Genomic DNA, 21,442 nt, shown 5'->3' with positions numbered 1-21,442 from the left:
TTACTGCTGGACATGATGCAGAGTGACAAAGCTGTTGGATAACTGATGCTGGGAAACGGGGGAATTTTATCCTTATAGTTTTGCTATAATTACTGTATGTACAATCAGTTCATTACATAGAACTTTTCTTGTCTTCTTGCCCCAGGCTGTCTCTTACTTTATGTTTAAAAAAGCCCTACATTGTTTCTTCAGGTCAGCGACAGTAAAACTGAAAAGGACACTTATCCTTAGCTTCCTGGGCTGACCCCCTGCCCCTCCATCGCTGAAATGGTTGCTGCAGCAGCCTTGCAATGCACCCACTGGGTCTGGGCATGTACTTACAGGTCAGAATTGGTTGGGCAAACCAAGAAATTGGTGTTTTTCATAGTATTTGAAGCTGGTGAAACAGCCTGACCCTGGCGCAGGGGGATGCTTGGCCTCAACTCCTGCACTTTGTGGGTTACTCTGTTCTTTGTTTGAGAAACTGATACAGTTTTATGGCTTATTTCATGATCAGCCAAGGAAGGGGCAATACAGACATGGAGGTGACACACAAGCATCTGTCCTGGAGGAAGATTTCACCTCTACCGTGGCCGGTGCCTCCTGGGAGAGCAGGAGGAGGGTGGCTCATGACGCACCCCCAGGCTCAGTGAAGGTTCACCAAGGGTGAGTGCTACTGCTTCCCTTTCCACAAGCACTGAGCTCCTCCAGCAGCAGCGCCTGCTCTGCCTCTGTTTTGGGAAGTATTTGGCATTAGCAGAGCCCCTGCAGAAGCAGTTTGATCTTGGTGGGTATCCTTTTAAGGAATCCAGTTTAGGTGACCAAGCACTTTACCCTTCGTTACTCCGTGATACAATGCTTAAAGAATTTTATTTCTAAGGGGAATTGTTCTGTCAAATTCCACTTTGGTAAAAAAAGCCAATCCTGTGTTCTTTTGGGAAGGGGCCAGATTGTGTTGAGCAACACCCCATGCTCGGGGTGGCTGGAGGTGGCTTCCTCATGGCTCTTCCCTCTCCCCTCTCTCACATGCGGCTCTTGCTCCTTCTTCCCCCAGCCAGCCCTGTCCCACCTTGCCCTTCCTGGGGCTCCTCCAGCCTGCAGCGGTTCCTCACTGCCCTCCTCCTCCCACTGTGCCTGCTTCCAACAGCTGGGACCATGGCTCCAGAGCATCAGGGCCCTTGCTTCAGTGAGGAGCAGCATCCAGCCACTGCTTGAGCTGGAAGACACCACCTGAACCATCACGCTGAAGGTGCAGGACCACAGCCAGGCACCTTCATCATTCAGGAGCTCCTCATCCTCCAGGTCAGAGTTGTTCTTGTGCAAAATCCTGCTAGCTTTACCCTATTTGTGAGTGCTGTAGTGATGCTTGAATGGGGATAACCTCTTTGGCTGTAGGTGGGCTCTTACTAAAGCAAGTGTCCCCAGAGGCAAAGTAGCTCCCAGAAATAGGGCTTGCTTCTTTCCACATGATGCTAAGGGCTGCAGCCATCCAGTGATCCATCTGTGCTTAGGAGCCACTTACCAGCTCTTTACAAGTGGAGTCACTAGCACAGTTCTCATCCAACCCCTATTGCCCCCCCTTTGAGGAGGGTGAGGCCTGAAGAGGTGATAAAGTGTGATTGTGCAGAACAGCATGTGTTGACCACAACTCAACCAATGCCTGTTTCCCTAATAAAAGGTGAACAAACACCACCTCACCTTTAAAAGCATTAGTTTGAAACAGTCACTGCTCTGCTGACTTGCATGAGGATACCCAGCCAAGGGCCAGGCTCTGCTCAGCACCACTGGCTGTGGTCATGACTGAAAGTGCTGAACCTGTCAGGTTTTGGTTTATAAATGGGATTGAGGTCCCTGGGCCGAGCCTGTACCTGTTTCCATGGAAATGGCAGCACACAAAACCTCTCCACATTCCTGAGCAAGCGACTTCCACATCTGCTTCCCCCAAAGCACCAGCCAGGCTCTGACATGAAACTGGCTCCTGGGTTGGGTGGGACTGGTTCACAAGAGGAATCAAACATGGCTCCTCACCACAACAGCCCAGAGACTTCCCAACGGTAGACCTGGAGCCGAAGGAAAAGGGAGGAAGCATCAGCCGCTGTGTTGTGAGTGCACTGGAGAGCTTGGAATGATGTCAGTTACTGCATGAACACACAGAAGGGAACAGGCTCCTCCAGAGAGAGATGCTGCGCTCTGCCGCTGTGCTGGAACACGGCAGCTCCTGAGCTACGGGCTCCTACATGCCCAGCCCAAGGAGGGATGGAAGCTGCACAGGTTCGACAGCTGTTACACGTGGTGTCAAGTGTGAGGACAGCCAAGGGCCTCATCCTCCCTGAGGGATAAGGAGCACAACCCGGGCCTTGGTACCCAGGGGACTAATGGGGATATTCAACCCTGTGGCAGCAGGGTATGGGTAAGCTGCTTTGAACACACTGAATTATCTGCATCCATGTGAACACCAGCATCTCTACCCATGTTTTAATGACAGAACAGCAGCATTGTACAGCCTTAAAGCACGGACCAGGCAGCAACTCATGAACATGCACCTGGCTGAGGAAAACACCGCATTCCTCCACCACCCAGAGCTGGTACCATATCAAAGGCCAAGAAAACTCTTGCAATTGTCCCATTTCCTCAGGATTTCAAATGCAAAACTATGGAACAAACCACCTCTGCATAAAGAACCAAACCTGCCACCCCCATTACAAAGGGCTGTACTGGAAAAGCACTCCCAAGCCATGTAAATGAATGCTGAGGTGCCAAAACGTTTTGCCCAAGGTTAAACTAAGAAACTACATATTCCTGAGTCGGTTTTGATCCTTGGGTTTATGCCTGGCCCCAGAGAGAAACCTGATGTGAAGAGACATTAGCATACACATGGGCCCTGAGCTTACGCAACAGTTGCTCCGTTGCAGCTCGGATCAATCAGGTTGCTGAAGATGAGAGAATAAATCTGTGTTCCAGTTTAAAACACGGGTCCTTCCCTGTACCTCAGAGGTACGCAGGGAGCTTGGAGCTGGTAAAGGCTGAGCTTGCTGAGGAGGGGAAAAATCCTCCCACCAACCAGAATTCACTTTGTGTCCTCTCTGCCAGTTCTCTCACCTCCTCCCTGCTTCCATGGCCCTTCCTCTACCCCCCAGAAAAAAGAATTGAGAGCAAACTAACTACTGATGATGCTAAATACTACATTTGCCTCTTAAAGCAATTGGATAATTTGACTCAGTCGTCGAATGTAGTTAAGCGTGAAGCCAGAGGGGTCCATCCTGCCAGGTCAGCACAGGCATGGCCACATGATTCCAAGTATCTCTGTAACACAGACAGAACACAACAGCAAGCCAAGGACTCTGCTGCCGAGGCTGAAGGATGAGATGCAGGCACCTGCAGGGACAAATGACTCCATTTACTCCAGCTCCTCCCCGCTGTCCCATCTTGTGGTTTGCAGTACGCAGCTTTGCTGAGGCCTTCCCAAAGTCACAGGGATCCCACAAGAGCCAAGACTTGCCACCGAGCCTGGTTTAGTTTAAACAGTTGGAAACCCAAAGGAGCTGATGGTGAACTCTCAGCAGAAGGTAAAACCGGCTCCATGTGAAATGGAGCAAACCCAACCACAGCCTTCAGGACTTTAGCAGCTGCAACGAGCATTCTGCTTCAAAATGACCAGATGGAAACAGACATTAAATAGCTAATGGTGTACTTTATTAAATCTCATTTCACATTTCCATACAGCCAAAACCATCAACAGTGAAAAACCCAAAGCCTGCAGAACAAAAGCCCTCTCCTAAGCAAGTGTTTGGCAACAGAACATTGTTTTTGGTGAATCACACCACAATATGCCTGGAAAATAGGCTGACTACACCTGACACACGTCACCATCTGCTTCTGCTTCACCTTAGCACTGCCACGTGCAGGAGACCCTCTGCATAAACTCAGTTATACCATGCTACATTAAATCTCCTCCCCCATCCAGTGTGGCCTGCCCAAGGCCAAACCAGTGCTAAAAGAGGAGCCAGGTCTTTGTCTGTCACTTGATGTACACCCACAATCAGGCACTTCTCTGCGCACGTAACTGTTCCCTGCTCACTTCAAGCTCTCCTGGATTTGCCTGAACAAGTGTGGTGCGAGCTGGTGGTTGTGGAGAACCCGCTGCCACTCCACAAGTTCACTCCTTCGAGTATCTTACTGCAGCTAAAGGATTTACACCCCCCAGCAGAGCACAGCAAAAGCAATCCCTTCAACTTCCATATGCTACCAGAAAAGCCCAGGTTTCAGCTGAACTCCTGACACTGTGTTACTCAAAACACAGTGTGCATCAACGCCAGATGCACATCCTCAAAGCAGTGAATCAACAAAAGTGATTAAGAGCTGTCCAAATGTTCTTACATGTTCCCAAGGGAAGAGAATTTTAAGTGCTGGAGTGTACAAAAGGTTTTGCTCTACACATTTCATATAACTGTTTATGTATTGGAGAAAAGCTGCGTCCGAAAATGCTGGTTTACTTGAAGTAAGCTCCTTGAGGTCCCGAATTCTTCTCTTCACAGATTCCATTTCACTGTTCAACACCAGCCTCTGGAAAAACATCTGTACCTGGCAAATAACTACTTTACCTGCATTGTGGAGAACTCCAGCATGCCATAAATCCAGCTGTCACCTGCAGTCCTTACTCCAGGATACATATGGATCTTAAAGTAACCTGGGATCCAAGTATGGAACTTTCAGTTAAACCTTAAGTAACCTGGGACCTTTCGTGGAGGAGAAAGATGAGAATATTGAATAGGATCAAAACATCTTACCACAGTTAACTAGGAAAAGTGAGACTGGTGCAGTATGCCACTGTGGAGAAACAGCAGTGCTCTGCACTAGCTAGAGCTTCCCAGCTCCCTCCAGGACTCGGGAGACCAAGTATTTCTCTAGTATAGCACTGGACCAAATAAAATAGAAAGGAAAAAAATCCCAAAGCAAAGCAACAAAACCCCCAAACCCACCCACCCACCTGGGGGCCTCTGTCTATTGACTAGAATGCAGTGGAATTTTCAGGCCAGCCAGAAACAGAGTGATGGTATTTATGCAAGAACTTCATGCCAATGCAAACCCCATAACATTCTAATGCCTCAGCCTCTATTAAACCCCAGCCACACCAGGGTTCCCAGTGTGGATACCCCTCAGTTTAACCTCCTAAAGCTGGAGCTGCCCACTTGTGGGTGTTCATTTCTATTCCTACAGGATTGTTTCATGATCAAACATGTGCTAGATCAAACACACATAAAGGTTCACTTAAAGCTGTGCTTGCCTTGGTTCCTGTCGGGGGATACGGTGCCATCTGAACCCTGACTCCCATCAGCAGGATTGTCAGCAGTGTGAACGGGGAGTCTCTGGCTGGACAGACTGGATCCCAGCCATCACAGCCTGGGAGCTGCTTCTCAGTTCAGGGAGGCTCCGGGCTCTGTTTACCTGGTGAACAACATTTATTCCCCTCAGATAAGCAAAGAAACAACAAATACTGGGAATAGGTAATTTAAGGAATATAAACCCAGACAAGAACTGGTTTGTTTACACAACAGCTCTCAGTCTGTCACAGCTGCTTGCAGTTTAGCCAAATAAACTGCATTGAACCACTGTACTCAAAGCACAAAGCATCTCTGCAACAAGGATGGGGAGATACCAGAGAGAACTTAAATGAGGAGTCTTAACCCCCAGATTACTCAGGGAATCAAACCTTTTTCACCTGAAAAAGAAAAGGTAAGGCAAGGTTTAGGGTTTTAGCTTATGGGACAGAACTCGGAGGGACAATGCGATCCCTGCACACGGGTCCTGACACACAGAGGACTCCAGCAGTGCGTGAATCTTGCTGTGAAGCGCTGCATGGCAAACTGGAACCTGAAATGAAATACATCCTCTAACTGCAGGTATCTGAAGTACCAGAGAAACTGGTGAACTCACCAGAGCTCGATCTCAACAACAGACAGGGACACTGCTCTAAAGCACGTCATTTTACATGAGCATATGAACACAAAGCCAATGGATCAACAAGACTTGGGGGGAAAAAAGGTGAGAGGAAATTATAAAACCTTGATGAGCGGCCCTTCCAGTGCACATTCGGGGTACACCATCTCAGGAGTGCCCAACGTCCTGGCAGCTACACATCCTTCCCTTCATTTCCCTGTAAAGTGAAGAAGATACACACCTAGAACACCTCAGACAGAGAGCCTGAAACCCGCTGCCAGGGGAAAACCCACTGCTGCTGAACCAACTGCATGGTCCAAGCCTCTAACGCTTCCCGTGTCCGCAGGCAGACACGGTGTTATGCAGCCTCTTGCCGTTTCACACACTGAAGAGCTGATGCTCTTCCCCCGGTACATGCTCCAGTGTGGGGAGCAGGTTACAGCAGGCAGACCTCTGAACTCTTGCCTTCACAGCACTGCCCATCAGCAGTAGGATTTCACACATCCCCACCTGGCATGTGGCAAAGCTCCCAGCCCCCTTCCTGACACGGCTCAGCACCAGGTAACACAATGAGAGCACACCACCTCTGCAGGAGGCAGGCTTTAATATTCCATATCTCAGAGAAGTACAACTCGTACCCGTAGAGATGAGTTTGAACCCTCAGTCATAGGCTTTAATCTCTCCTCTGAAGGGTTTTTGGCTCTCATTATAAATGCATGTGGCTGGTTTGTTGTTCACACGCAGCTCTGCTTACTTCAGATCCTGCTGAAGGATTTCCCCTGGCAGCCACTTTCCTTCTAATTACACACTTTGAGGAAGCATTTCCACCTACCAGTTTGCAGAACTCCTACTTCCTAAGCACCAGTGAATGTCCTTTTAGGCTTACGCTGTGAGCCATCACACAGTTATCCCGCCGTACTCGTTCCTCTGAAAGGACTGACACCCTTTGGGCAGGTCTAACATGTCCACACTCACCTCCTTCACAGCTGATCGCAGAAAAAGCACTCAGATGCTGTGGGTAATGAGTGTGCCTAGAAATCCTTCAGTGCTGTAAAGGAACAAGGCTGCCTGTTCCGAATGAGGACAGCACCGTTCCACTGCCTCCTTATTCCCTCTTTCCTTAGGAAGCTAGGGTAAAATTAGCTTTATGTCTTCTGCTAAAGAATATAGCGTCCCGTGTTAGAATTTTAAACCAAATCTTGGCTTTGCAGCCGCAGATGTGGCTCAGTTTAACAAGCCAATAAATGTCTGAAGTGATTACAGAGCTGGGACTGCCATAATATGACCCAGGTTTAAAAGCTAAGACAGTGAACGGGTACTAGGAACAGGAAACAGCACCTGTGTGGGGTTCTGCATACAGCTAAGTTAGGGAATGAGGACACAAGCTACTTCTGTAAAAACATGCCATTTTGAGCAATACCTTGAGGAGTTATCCTAATGTAACATGCTTTAACCTAAGAGCTGAAGATTCCTGTTTGAAAAGGTTCATGAATAAAACCGATCCCCAACAGAAAGAAAAATCAAATCTAGAGGTTCAGCAGGATTCCCATTATACACCTAAACCTCACTACACCCTCTTAAAACTTTGCTGAATGAGACTGTCAAGCTATTTCGTTAAGTCATTCACCCGCTACAGCCCGCAGCATCCTCAACACTTCACACGGAAAAGGCTGCCTAAACAACAAAACAGAACAAAGAGAAAGTGCAACTACAACTTCACACTGCGCCCCGCTGGGGCTTGCAGCAGCCGCTCAAACCGCAGAACCAGCGCTGCCTGTGCTCGGAAGAGATGAAGCCTCACGAGCCCGGAACGCGAGCGGCAGCCGGGGAAGGGAGGGAAGCGGCCGCTGACCGGGGGCTGCCTCCCCCGGGGCCGCCCGCCCCTCCGGCTGCAGCGGCCGCACTCCGGCCGCGACCAACCCTCCCCGGCGCTTCCCGCCGCGCCGCTTCCTCCCCGGGGAGCGCAGGGAAGCTCCTCCCGGCCGCAGCCGCGCCGCCCCTCCGGGGAACGCTCCCTCCCGGGGGCCGCCAGCGGCGGCCTCCCCTCGCCTGGGGCGCCTCAGCGGGAGCGCGGCCGCCCCCGCACCTCACTGCGTGCCCGCCCGCGTCCCCCCTCCCTGTGCTCCGCGGGGCCCCGCAGCGCTCGCCCCTCGCCTCACCTCAGGGGCCGCGGGCGGCCGGCTCGGCCCGGCGCCAACAGAACGAGGCGGCCGCTGCCTCCGCCGTGTGAGGTACCCTCGGTCCCGGCGCCCGAAGCGCAGCCTCCCGCCCTCGGCGGCGGCTCCCGGCCCGGGGAACAGGCGGCCGGGCCCTCTCCCGCAGCCCCGCCGCGCTCGGCCCGCCCGCCGTCCCCGCCGCCTCCGGGCGCCGCTCCCCGCGCCAGGCCCCGGCTTCCCTCCTTCCCGGCCTGCCCCGGCGCCTCCGTCCCCGGGCCCCCCTCCCCCGGCCGGGCTGCGCCTGCGCGGCGGCCCCTCTCCCCATCCGGGTCCCTCCGTGCGGTGTAGCAGGTCGGTAGGCGGGAAATGGCGACTGGCTGCTGAGCGGCTGCGGAGCGCGGAGCCCCGGCGGCGGTGTAAACACAGCGGAGCCCGCCCGGCCCGCGCGGCCCGGCCCGGCCCTGCCGCCGGGAGCCCGGACACCGGGGCCCTGCTCCCCGGCACCCCGCACCCGCAGGTAACCGACGCGGCGGCTCGGGCAGCGCGGGGTCCCAGCCCGGGATCAGGTGGGAGGGCGAAGGGTGGCCGCTACGGAGTGACCGGCGGGAGCCTCCCCTCAGGGCCTGCCCCGCGGCGAGCCCCTGCGCCCCGCGGCCCCGGCCGTCCTCCCGCCGCGCTCTGCTGCCTGCGGAGACACCCCGTCCCTCCCCGCTCAGCCTCCCCTCGCCGGCCGCAGAGGCCGGACAGCCCCGGCCGCGCCGGAGCGGCGGCGCAGCCCGCCCGGGCCAACCCCCTGCCGCCGGAGGAGCGGGCGGCGCGGCTGTCACCCCCGCGCCGACACCCCCCGCCTCCCCCTCTAGGCCGAGGCCTGCGGAGCGCCTCCGCCTCCCGGCCGCCCCCCGTCCCGTCCCGTTCCACCGCCCCGTCCCATTCCGCGCCGCGGGGGCTGCGTTGTGCGCCCCGGGGGGCGGCAGGGGCGCGTCCCGGCCGGGCCGGGCTGGGCTGGCTCAGGGGGCGTAGCTCCGCGGGCTCCATCCCGGCCCCTGCCGCGCACGGGCGGGCCGAGCCCGGCTCCGCGGGGCGAGCGCGCAGAACGCGCCTGTTGCTGGCGGCAGCGCTGGACGCGCCTGTCAGCGGCTCCGGGGGGGGCGGCTGCCGCCCCGCTGCCTCCCGGGCGGATGCCGGGCCCCGGCGCGACGCCGCGGGCTGCCCGGGCAGAGATCCCGGGCGGCGGACACCAACTTTGTGTGCTGTCACTCGTGAGGTGGGGCCGGCGGCCGCGCTGTGCCGGTAACGCGCGGGACCACCGCCATCTCAGCCCGGTATTGGCATCCCTGTCAATACCGGGAACGCGGCGGAAGGTATTAGCATGTTGCATGCCGCATTGATTGTCTGCTCGCTTACTAAGGAGGACTGCGCAGCCTGTTGCTCGAATTGATGGTACTTGGGAGCGCGTGAGAGGACAGGTCTTAGCGTTTCTTTGTGGCTGTTCTGGTGAGCTTCAGCCTCGGCTGTTTCTTCCTCTGTGATGATGGTTGTAGCACTTGTGCTGATCCCAAGCCTATTGTGTCTGGTGGGGTTTTTCACAGTCTTCAGTTGCTTGTGATGCACTTCACAAAGTAATTTTGAGATTGTAGTTATCGCCTTTGCCTTTCTTGATAAGTTTCCACTGTTAACAATACGTTAGTCTGTGAAGCGGATCTCTAAGTGTAACTGTTCCTCTGTTACCTTCGACGACTTGCAGCCTCTTTTGCCTTTCTCCATCAGTAAAATGTGGATAATAATACCTCAGAGAGTTGTTACAAGAAGTAGTTAATGTTTGTAGAGGGCTTAAAAGACCTGAGTGTTATTAATTAAGCCCCATGACACATTAAGGTAAGAGTTAGTGAACCAGGTTTACACATGGATGAACCGAGGCAGGAAGAGATTATGATTTAGCTGGAGTAACATATTGGATCTGTGACAATAGCAGAAAACAAGTTGTAACTACTTCATGCTGTAGGCACAAGCGAACCATTCTGTATAACAGATAAGTTTCCAAGATTATTTGCCCCTCCCTCACTCCCCCCCCTTCCAATTTCAAGCTTTTCTGCTTGAGGAGGGTTTGCCTGTGTGACTTCCACTTGACTGGATAGCTCCAAGGACACTTGTGGCTTGCCCACTTGAAAGTGTTTCAGCAGTTTTCATAACAAGATATATGTTCTAGGACGCAGGCCAAATCCCGACTTAAATTCCATAAAACATTCTCCACTTTTCCCCTGAAAACATTGTGTGGAACTTAGTTAAGACTTGATCCCGTTCCAGTTGGTGGAGTACGCACTGAAGCTGACATTCCTGCTTCATTTGAGAAGGTTCTGTAGTTAGCGAACAAATTCCCTTGTCAGTGTGGCCCAGAGATTTAGTGGCACAGTTGGGTCACTTCTCCACCCATGGAAACACCCCACAAATGCTGGAGCTGGACTTGGCTTTTCATCATTTAAAAGTAGTTTTCGACCTTCAGACTTCCACCACAAGTGCTGATAACTCCACACTGATGCGACCACTGCTGAGGAGCATTAAGCAGTTAAAAAGAAAAGAGCCTGCTGAATTCAAAAGGAAACGTAGTCTTCATCTTACGGAGTTTTTCCATACTGTACTGCCTTCTCTTTTCTCTGATCACTTGTGCTGCTGCTGAGGTCGACACCAGCAAAAACAGTGCTTGCAGGAGACTTTGAGAATCACGTTTTCTATGCAAAGATTTCATTCCTGTGGAAGAAACTTTTTCCATAGGTATAAGTGGAATAATAACTTGGAATAGTTGCCTGGTTTTGTAAGAACAGGTACCGACAGTCAAACAGAATTACTTTGGCAAGAGCTCACCAGAAAAGCTCGAGCAGGGGGGGTTGAGGTGACCTCCCGAGTTCCCTTCCAACCTCCACCATTCCAGGAGTCCGTAAAATCAGGATGTGTGGAGTAGGGCTGGAATTCCCCAGAAGTTCAGAATTCATGTGCATTTCTAGACACACGTGTGCTCTGACAGGAGCTTGTGATTTCTTGCCCTTTTGAAGGAATATCTGGAAGTTCCAAGACATCACTGTCATAGTTGCAGGATCCCAGCTGGAGCCAGAGGGACTGTACAACTCTAACACTGCCTCTCCGACGGTACGGGTTTGCAGCTTTCCCTGTTCAAACCCCTGCAAGTCCTTCCCCATCCGTGTGGTTTCAGCCTTGTCCCCACAGGGGAGCTGGTTCTATGTGCGATGGTTTTTGGCTTGGATCATGTCCCCATAGGACTATTAAGATCATCCCAGATTCAAAGGCTGCCCCCCACACACACATACTTGCCCTGCCACTGCATCCTTATTCCATACTTTCTCAGGAGCATTCCTCTGTCAAGTGCCTTTCTGATTCATTACTGTGACTAGATCAGATATGATGGCTCTTACTCCTGTTAGCCCAGAAAGTAAAGGACTAAGTCTGAATGAAATTCTTTCATTTGCTGGCAGCTTCCATTACCACTAAGTGCTGGCACCAATCTCTTGTAAATTTTAAATGGGAGCTTGTTTTCCATCTCTTGCATATGAAAAGTTCCTTTGATGTTTATAGATCCCAGTTAAGTCTTCAGGAAATGCACATACCCACCTGAAGTGCCCAGCTGATGCATCAGATTCATCCTAGATTGCAGTGTTTAGGGCCAGACTGTTTAAATTGAACCACATTGTTGCTACTGTAAGGGAGCTGTAAGCTCTTTCCAGGCTCGTTCAAAAGAGGAGCTGTCTCAGGGAGAGGGTTTGGTGGTGTCAGACCCAAATGAACATGGGTTAATTTGCTCAAGTGCAGAGTTGAGTGCAGCGTGGTGCATCTCTTGTGGTTGCCCAGAGGAGAAGCTCCCATAGGCGAGGTACTCTGCAGCCAATGCAGCGTGCTGTTTGCAGGCTGAGCTGCCTCCGTGGCCATTATTTAGTGTTCTAGAAAAATAAATATTTTACATTCACAGATGAAGACATTTTCAATAGCACTTGAAAAATTAAGTGTGAAATCATCCCCATCTAAAGCAATCAGTCTCAGGGGCTGGATAGTGGCTTCCCAGTTGGCAGTCCTAACTTGGTGTAAATAAATGACTTCCCAATCAGATCGGTTTCAGTAATTACTTTGATTAGTAACTGAAGGTCCTCTTCACTACAGAGAAGTTCTTTCATTGCACCTCGTGATCCCAGGAAAATACTTATCAGGACAATCTGGTGCAAGCAAGTAATGAGCTGAGTGTCACCACTGCCAGCCCCACCAGCTGTGGGATCAGATACTGGTCCTCACTGCCTCAGTTTCACTGCATGATGGGTCAGCAGTTGTGGTGATGCTGTGGTCTGGGGACAAGGGGAGAGGATGGGCAGCCACTGGAGGACAGGCTTAATCCAGCCACCACATTGGGTTCTGGTGTATTGTGACATAAGAAATCCACCTCCCCATGGGGAAATGTTTGAGAGCTCAGCCCCATCAGAGCACCATGCACCTGGCTAAGAAAGACCCTGAAGGGCAGCTGGCTAGCTGGTGAGTTCAGTGCAATGAGGATGCTCAGCCTGCTGAGGGGTGGGTGGGGATACTTGAGGCGCATGTGTAAGAGGATGGAAATTGAAGGGTTCCCAACTCCTGTGTGCAGTCAGAACTTCTTTCTGTTGGGTGAGGGGTCTGGTTAGAGGGCGTAAACCACTTGAAATTACAGCACTACAATAAATATGAATTCCAAACTACAAGTATAACATTATAATGAAAGCGAGGGTAAGTAGAAGGAGTTGTTCACTGCCTCTGGAAAATAAGCTGTGCATGCTTAAAGCAGTACAATGCTAAAAAGTGGATCCTGCTATTTATTGCCAGAGTACCAAGTGTAAGAAGGAGAAAAAAATCTGAGTGGAAGACGTTTGGATTAGAATTTACCTATAAATAAATTACTTTATTTTATATACACAACCACACACAGCAGCAGCACAGCAGGAGTGTCATTATCGGCAGAGTGAGGCTCAGAAGGTGATACTGCAGGGCACATTGGCATCCTTGAAGCCTCGCATGCAAGGAAAGGAACCTGTCCTTGTTTAGGCTACATTTAGGAATAGCTAATTTAAGTTAATAAATGAACAGGAACTCCCATCAAATCAGAGCAGTTGTTGTAAGCTTCAGCTGCACTGATTCAGTGTAAATCATAACTGTTTACTTGAGGCCATTCTAAACATGATTGCTTTGATTCACCCTGTATTTTAGAAGGTGCTAATTAGCAGAAGGCAGGTAATTCAATCTGAGGATTAGACTATCCCACAAGGACTTCCCTGGCACAGCCACACCAGCCTAGTTAGTGGTAAAACCCCTACACAGAGGGGTTCCTTTTGGCAGCACGAGTTGCACTTGTACTAACTGGGACGCTTGCAACCCTAGCTGTGGGTGACTAGGGAAAACCAGTATTTCCCCTTCCTTTCACATTTCTAACAGGCAGCATTTGGTTTAGACACAGTCCAGTGTAGATTTCCTCAGTTTAGATAGAGCTTCAGAGACACTCAGTATTTCCTGCTTGGTACCTGGGGGCTGAAGATGCTGGGACAGACAGTCTAATACAGGTGTACTTATTTCTTACCCCTGTGGTGGGATCCTCATCCACTGTAGTTTCCTCTAGGCTCTTTCTTCTGTAGTTTACATCTTATAGCTGGTGTTTTTGAAGTATTCACTGTTTCAGGAAGGAGTGGGCTGGCTCTGAAGGTTCCGTGGTCTCCTTTGTCCTCAATTCATTTCCCAATATCTCTTTTCATAAGAGGTAACACTACCTGAGGTGCTTCTCTTTTCTCCCTTTCCTAGGTACTTCTCTCACTTTGCTGTCCTGGGGGAGCTCATTTAGGTGCAGCAGGCTTCCTTTTATCTGAAATAATGCCTTTGGGCTGTGGTGCAGTGCCTGGTCACCTGACTCAAATCCATCACCTGGGGGGAGATAAATCCTGTAGGTGAGGGCTCAGCCTGCTCTCTTGAATGTCTGTCTGTGCCTGAGAAATGATGAAGAGCAGCGTCTGTTACTAGTTAAGCAATACATTAGGAGTGTAAGAGCAAGTTAGTTAGTAGTAGTTACACGGGCAGCAGTTGTATTTCTGTGTTTGCAAAAGAAAAGCTTAGTATGGACTGAAGTTTTAAGGTATGTTTTCGGTGAGGGGCGGGAGGTGCAGGTAGCAGAATTACCTGTGAGAACATGAAAGGTACTTTAACATTTAAGTTAGGGGCTTGGTGTAGCTAAATTTAAATATAGGATGTTTGATTGAATTACCTAGCTCAATTTATTTGACACCTTAAGCTCTCATCAAGACCAAGTAGTTGTAATTAAATCACTTTAAATACACTTGGGAAAGCTTGTGCATTTTCCTTATCAAGACAGAGCTGAGGAATATTAAAGAAGAAAACAAGAAGCATAATGGAAATCTGATACTTTTAATACTTAAAAATACAGATTTAGAAGAAGCTTTGGAAGATTCCAGTGTAGCTGCAGTGGTACTTAAGCAGCTGTAGTTACTGGATGTTGAGTTCTTTAGTTTTGTGTTGCTGGGGACTAGAAAGCTTACTAGCGCTCTTAAGAGCAAAGCCTTTGAAAGCTCAGTTGGAGAATGGGCTCTGTAGATACAGATCAGGTGAAGAGGTGTCGTGTTTAATTACCCTCTTGGACTTACTTGAAGATGATTCTCTTTTGATACAAGCTGGGTTTATTATATACCTGGAAAATGTTTGATAATGTTCACTCTCAAAGGTCCTGAGTCAGTTAACATAATAGGGTTCCAAACCAGAAAACAGCTTAAGACTAGAAAATAACCACTTGTCATCAGTGGTCCACACTTGCAATGGTAGGAAGTTTATTCAAGCAGATTGCCCTTTGCTTTGCCTCCTCTTCGTGTGTTTTCTGTTCCCTTTTAGCTCAGGTACTGTGGGGTTAGAGGCGTGCGTGTAGCTGTCCGTGTGCTGTTTGCTGGACGTTTGGAAGCTCTGTGCCTCAGGTAGCTGATGCGTTGTCAGCATCACAGGGGAAAGGGATGGGCTTTTTTTGTTTGCTGGGTTAGTTTTAGTTTTAAACTAAAGTAATCACTGATGAGCCCGCTACTGTTACATCAGCTTACTCAGGGTGTTGTCAGTCTTCATCTGTATTGTCAAGTACTGTGGTGCGGGAGGAATGGGCCCATAGAATGAGCCTGTTGGTGCCGAGGACCCCATGTCCATATTGTTTGCATTTCTGGAGGCTTTACTGTGGTCTGGTCCTATGTGCTTCAGTGGTTGATGTGTATGTTCCAGTTCAGTTTCACTCTGAGCACTCCAGGTGCTTTGTTATGGGCACCCAAGCACTGTAAAAGAGGGTGGTAAGAATTGTTTCAAAAGCCTACACTAGACCCAAACTGAAGCGTTGGTGCAGGTTTGTGTCAAACATCACTTTGCTTTATGGGAAGGCAGAAGATGCCTTGCCACTTCTGAAGTTTTTGTTTGTGTTAAGCTCCTTGTGAAAGGAGAAGTACATGGCAGTAATGGAAGAAGAGGTAAATCTGGTGTGAAGAGGGGGTGTAAAAGACAGCTAAAAGCCTTCTGTCAACCATCCCAGGATAGAATGAGACTCTGTGAATCTGTGCAGTTTCCTGGATGTCTGAGCAGATGCTTTTTCATCTGCTACGCGAGTTCATAGCTTAGCTCTGCTCTTCTCCGTGTGGATAGATGGACACTCGTCACTGGGGTCTGCCCACTGGCTGCTGGGCTAACTTGGTTTGAGATAGGTGCTTGTTTAGTCAGGATGGACTTGGTTTATCCTCTGTGTTCAGAGAGTTTAGAAACCTGATTTCTGTGTTATAACATAGATGAAACTGAAAGGATGAGAATGATTCCCCCCACACACACTTTAATGTGCAGGTTTTGAAATGTGGGTGGGAGTTTCGACCCCTGTAGTGGACAGGGGCAAAAGATGTTAACTGTCTACATGAATGGTGTGCTCAGCATTTTTCTGCAAACTCTGCTTTTGAGTTATTGTCACGTTGCATCATCAATATCTTGTTAATAAAATAGGCACAAGCTAAAATATTCCAGTTGGTTTTATATTGTTTCTTGAACAGCAGAGTTAGCACAGTCTGTTGCACAGGCTCTAGTCCTCTGTGCCTTCCAGCCCCTCCTCTCCTGTAATTCTGCCCAGTACCCTGGCTGCAGTGTTTTGGGTACCCCCACCTCCCCTGGAGTCCCTCCTGCAGTGCCTGCACTGGGAGCTGGCTGATGGCTGTGCTGGGAGTGGGTGTGTGGTTGTTCCTCCACTGCCCAGGCTCTGCTGGGAGCTGGCCTTTGGAGTTAGGCTAGGAAGTGCAGCCAGAGGGGATGTGGGGAAGGGCTGGGCTGGGGCCCTTTTGATGCTTGTTGGAGGTGTTAAAAGGGTCTGACCTACCTACAGAGCTTCTGATTTCCCTTGAACTTGGAGGAACTTGGTAGTTTGAGATTTCCCTCCTGTAGAATTGGTTGCTGTCGGTCAGTGGGTTCCGTTTCCCAGAGGAGGACTGGCACACACTTGTGGACAGTGCTGTTGTATAAGCCTTATTTTCTCTAGAAACAAGGCTGTAAAAAATCAGCTGTAACAGAAAAAGCTTGTTCATGTTAATGCTAAAGAATGCAGCCCATCAAAGAGTACAATAAGCAAATGAAACCCATGGCATAAAATACTGTTGCTTAAAAAATCTGTGATGGATGGTCTTAGTTAAAATAACGTGCTAGAAAAGGAAAACTTGAAACCTGAATAGTTTCAATGATCGCATCAGCACAAGCCCAGCCTCATGCTGATAGTGAAGCAGACGAGGCTGTGCTTCCAAAGCAGCCTGGAGCAGTCAGGGCTGCTACAGTCCCATTGACCAGTCAGTGGCACAGGCCAGGATGTGCTCCTTGGCCTGGAGAGCACACAGTGACGCAGGTTGTATCCTCCTGGTGAAGCTTTAAACAGGGAGACCTCCTCTGTCCTGCCTGTAGGGACCAGCTCTCTCCTGTGTATTGCTGTGAGCTGCTCTGAGCCCCATCCAGGAGAGCCCTGTGCCAGCAATACCATCTGACTGCCAGAGAGCTCAGCAGTGAGTAGTTGTGTTAAGTTCTGCAGTTAACCATGGGAGGTTGTGGTACAGTGCTTCACCCCCATGCCTTGGGCTTGCTGGTTTACTACTGTAGCTGCCCTGCCTCCTGCCAGGAGCTGTGTTCCACCCCTTGTTCCTGTGCTGGAACACTGCAGTTTACTAAGCTGGCCTAAAGCTATGGCTAAATGAAGGGCTCCTGTGTGCCAGCACGGCCTCAGGCAGGGTACAGGGCTATGGTGGTGTTTAGATGGGCTTGGGCTGTGCCAGAGCTGCAGCCCTGCCATGGAGTGAGAGCTGAGCGGGGACAGGCGCTGAGCCCCCTGTGCCATGGACAGCTGGCTCCTTGAACTGCCTTCCCCTTCCTTCTGCCTGGCCACAATGCACAGGGAGAAAGTACCCCTGAGCTGGAGGGGGTGCAGGGGAGGGAGGGCTCCATCCCTGCTGTTTTCCTTAGAACACTTCTAAATATCAAAAATACTTTGGTGTGATTTTGCTAAATTGTTTCTGCAGTGCTTCTAATGCAAAGTGTTGGGCGTATCATCGTCTGTAGCATGTGGCACATGGGTGACAGCTAACTTGCTTCCAAGTGTTTGCTATTTAAGATAAATTAGCTCTCCTCAGTATCTGGAAAGCTTTTCCAAATTAGTGTAACTGCTTTGGAATGGAATGAGTGAACCGCTGTCAAACAGACTGGCATTGCTTTGGAGCATGGCTGGGCCCTCCTGTTCTGTGGGATCCCTGATGGGGAGGCCAGGTTTCTTCCTCAAACCAGGAGGAATTAAAATCCAGCAACTGTGTAGGTTTATGGGTGGCATCAGCACTTCTGGTTCTTGCACATTTCTCTGCTTTAAAATCTATAGATACAGGTTAAGGGTTGAGTGTGGAGGTGGAGGCTTCAGCCACCTCTCTTCCATTGGGGTTTACTAGTGTGACAGACGCATGCAGGATGTAAACCCGCACCACAAGGCATCACTGACAGTCACATTAATAGTTCTGTAGCTCCCAACTTTTCCTCAGATGCAGCTTTCCAATGGAAGGCACGAGGCAAACTGTCTTCTTGCTCAACAGAGCAGTTCCCTGTTTGCTTCCAGAGCCATATCTGCTGCTCTACAGCCATAAAGTTATTTCATTACACCTCAGGCATTTCAAAGTGGCAGAGATATGTTAGACCAAAGTGGAAGCAATTACCTAGGGAAATAAAGAAGCAGAATTCAGGGGAGCATCAAAGAGTGGAAGATTATAGTGTGGATGTGAATCAGTTCTGGGTACAGGACTTCTGCTGCTGTCAGTGGCTTGTGCTTGTTACACTTTGTAATACTGGCATATTGAAATGTCCTATGACTTCCCACTGAGTAGCCACTGAGGTTTGTTTTCTCCTTGTGGATTTTTCACCCAAAATATAATAGGGAAAAGAATAATGAAAGAAAATAAGGTGTGTAAGATAGCCTCGTTGGGATGGGATCAGACAGGTCCTCAGTTCAGTTCCTTCTTGAAACACAATGTGATTCAAGTTCCTAATGTATCAACATTGTGTTTTTAAGGTTGGGTGTAAAAACACACCATCCCTCACTGGTAAGGCTCTTAAAACCTGAGCAGTTGTGTTCATATCCGTTTTAACTTGTGTACATGCACAAATGAGCACATTCATCTCGGAGACTGCGGTTTATAAGAATGAAGCTCTCCATGTGAGAAACAGGCCAGAAAGGGCAATGAATGTGTCAGGGTTAAAGCAGCATGTTCATGGAAAAGGGCAAGTTTCAAATGTGTGCGACAGGGGCTGATGGAATCTTGGCTGGGATGGCATTTCCCTGCTTTTAACAACAGAGGTGCTTGAGTTTTGTGTTTGAAATCAGGAAAGCCAGGTGTGAGAGGAGCATGGCAGCGGCCCCTGGTGAGGCAGAGAGCACGGTGTAAGCTATTTGTAAAGGTTCTGAAGCTACAGAGTGCACCAAGGAAAACTGTTTTCCAGGGCAGTAAGAATGGTATTATCATTTAAAGAGGTTTTATCCTACAATAAAACCCTCTGCTGTTTTTAAGGCCAAAAGAGCAGCCGAAAGCCTTATCTAGCCTTTAAAAGGTAGCAACCCGACAGAGTCCTGCAGGATGTGTGATTGTGGTTCTGATCCCACAGGGCGATTAAGGTGAAGAACAGCAAGATTAGGGTTTCTGGAGCAGTTAAGCAAAATGCAGCTCTCTTCTCTGTGTGGACCTTGCAAAAATTACTAGCTTCTCATAACAAACACACCAGTTACTCTGTGGCTTCCACAGTCCAACAAGGACTCAGTGGGGCTTGTTACTGCTGTTGGGTGGTTTAGTTGGGTTTTTCTCAATTAAAAAGAGAACTGGTGCGGAGCAGCAATTAAACAACAATCAAACCCAGTAAGTCATTAGGATTTGTCTGTGGTCAGCCAGCATCCTGGAAGGGCTGTTCAGGAAGTGTTTAGCAACCTGGCTCTACCACGGCTTGTAACAAGAAGGAGATGACTTCCAAAAATAGGCTTGCTCTGTGCCTGCAGCATGGATTAAGTGTCCGGAGCACCCAGTGTGCCTGGGGACAGCTGCTCCAGCCCAGCCCAGGATCACTGCTGGTTCTGGGGGGATTTGTTACCCTCTCGGCTAAAACTCGGGTGCTGCAAACTCCCCTCTCAAACCATCACAGCTACTGGTGAGCGCCAGGGTCCAGTGATGACTAATATCGAATTCTTGTCTCAGGAACATCGCTCGTTGTGAATAGGATCTGTCTTCAGCAGCAGGTTTTGGGGTTCTGCTCTGACATTAACTCTCCTACAACCAACCTAGCTCTCCATTTCTCTTGCTTGGTTAGTGGTCAGATCCAAAGCGAGAAGACTGAATTAATTACAAGCTGCAAAGAGAAAAATATCTTGGCCAAGAGGGAATAAACTTTTGGTTCCTAATGCGTGCAGTATATCCAAAACAAAGCCTCACTGGCAGAACAATGGTGCCTAGAAATGTGACTGCTGGGGTAGAGAGTGAAGTACCAGAAAAGCTTTCTCCTGTTAAGGCCAGTTATAAAAAGCCTTCTTTGTTGTTTGGCAAAGTCTTTCTTAGAAAGTGTGTCTTTTAGGGGAAGTGCTTGAGCTCTGGGAAAGCAGAGGGATGGGTGTGAGCCCCAGGCAGACACCCTGAGGAGCAGGGGTTCACATGAGGGGCTGAAGACCAGGGGCTTCAAGCATGACTTTATTTAGGATTGGAATGACTGTAACCTGAAAGATGGGGAGGAGGAGAGGTGCTTTCCATGAAAGATGGGAAGTGAGAGGTGCGGGTTGCATTGCATCTTCCAGTGTTGTAGTTGCCAGCTACTGTTTTGAGGGACCTTGTGGTTTCTTTACATGTTTATCCAGATTTCATAACCAAGCACCACCAGCTGAGTAGCACATAGTGTGCTCGGCTGTTTCTAGAAATCGTTGTCTTTTCATTTTGCTCTTACCTGCACTGTACTGCAGGCTTCCTCGAATCGTGGTTTCCTGGTTAGTAATTGTCTCTTTAGCAGACAGTTGCAGAAAACACACTGAAATATTTGAGATGTGGCCAGTAATCCAGTGTGTTGTAAAAACCAAAATACGTCGCCTGCAGTAGCATGAAATTGCTGTAGTTTTCCAGGGAAGGAGAATAAGTTGGTAAAGAAAGGCCAAAAGTGTTTGAGGGGGGAAAGTCTCAACATCTCTGAACTAACAACAAGCATTTCCTTCAAGTCTGTGAAGCGCTTTGGGGCCTGTCCTCATGAAAGGCTTTATCTGTAAGTCATTTTCCTTGGCTTTGTTGTGAGTCCAGGCAGGTATCTCATCACACAAGGATTATCATTTGTCCCGTATTTCTCTCTCCCCACCAGGCAAAGGCTTACCACCTTCTTGTCCATTTTCCATGGTGCCTCAGGCTTCTGTGTACACTAGCATGAGATCTCGTGTTTCTTGAAAGCATCACCAGTGTGAATGGACTGGAGCCAGCTCCATGAGCACATCGTCTTGTTGGGATGTTTCTTCATACTCGAAATCTGGGTCACGTCACAGTAAGGAAATGTGCTGATGAAACATGACTGGCATTATTTGTTTAAAAGGAAACGGAAGAAATACTTGGGTTTGGCTCCTCTTTCTCTGGATCCATCTGCTGTGCTCCAGCTTGTGTGTCCTCAAATCCCTGGAGAAGGGAGCACAGTTTCTCAGCAGTGAAGTCCGCATTATCTGAACTGGTTGATGGTGGGATGCTGAACCTGCCACTGGTACCTCACAGATTCAAAGCCAGACATCAGTTGTCACTGATGCTGTCAGCTTTGGG

At 49.6% G+C, this 21,442-nt stretch overlaps 1 protein-coding gene across 3 annotated transcripts in view; it reads left to right on the top strand.

The window, feature by feature from the left end:
* The first annotated feature begins 8,428 nt into the window (after positions 1-8,428).
* The window catches only part of CTDSPL2 (CTD small phosphatase like 2), a 34,618-nt gene continuing 21,604 nt past the window's right edge, over positions 8,429-21,442 (top strand). Inside the window, exon 1 of one of the 3 annotated variants that reach the window (XM_061376603.1) lies at positions 8,429-8,589. The gene's annotated coding sequence lies outside the window, so the exon portion shown is untranslated. Of the gene's footprint in view, positions 8,590-9,306; positions 9,434-9,830; positions 12,600-21,442 lie in introns of those variants that run through there. The other 2 variants (XM_061376605.1, XM_061376604.1) reach the window with 2 other exon arrangements.

This window comes from Neopsephotus bourkii, unplaced genomic scaffold, assembly GCF_033783945.1.
Source record: "Neopsephotus bourkii isolate Nb327-2 ecotype Australia unplaced genomic scaffold, CSIRO-AGI_Nbou_v1 NB_1723, whole genome shotgun sequence".
NCBI lineage: Eukaryota > Metazoa > Chordata > Aves > Psittaciformes > Psittacidae > Neopsephotus > Neopsephotus bourkii.
Note: the sequence above shows the minus strand (reverse complement) of the source record. Positions and strands in the feature narration are given on the sequence as shown.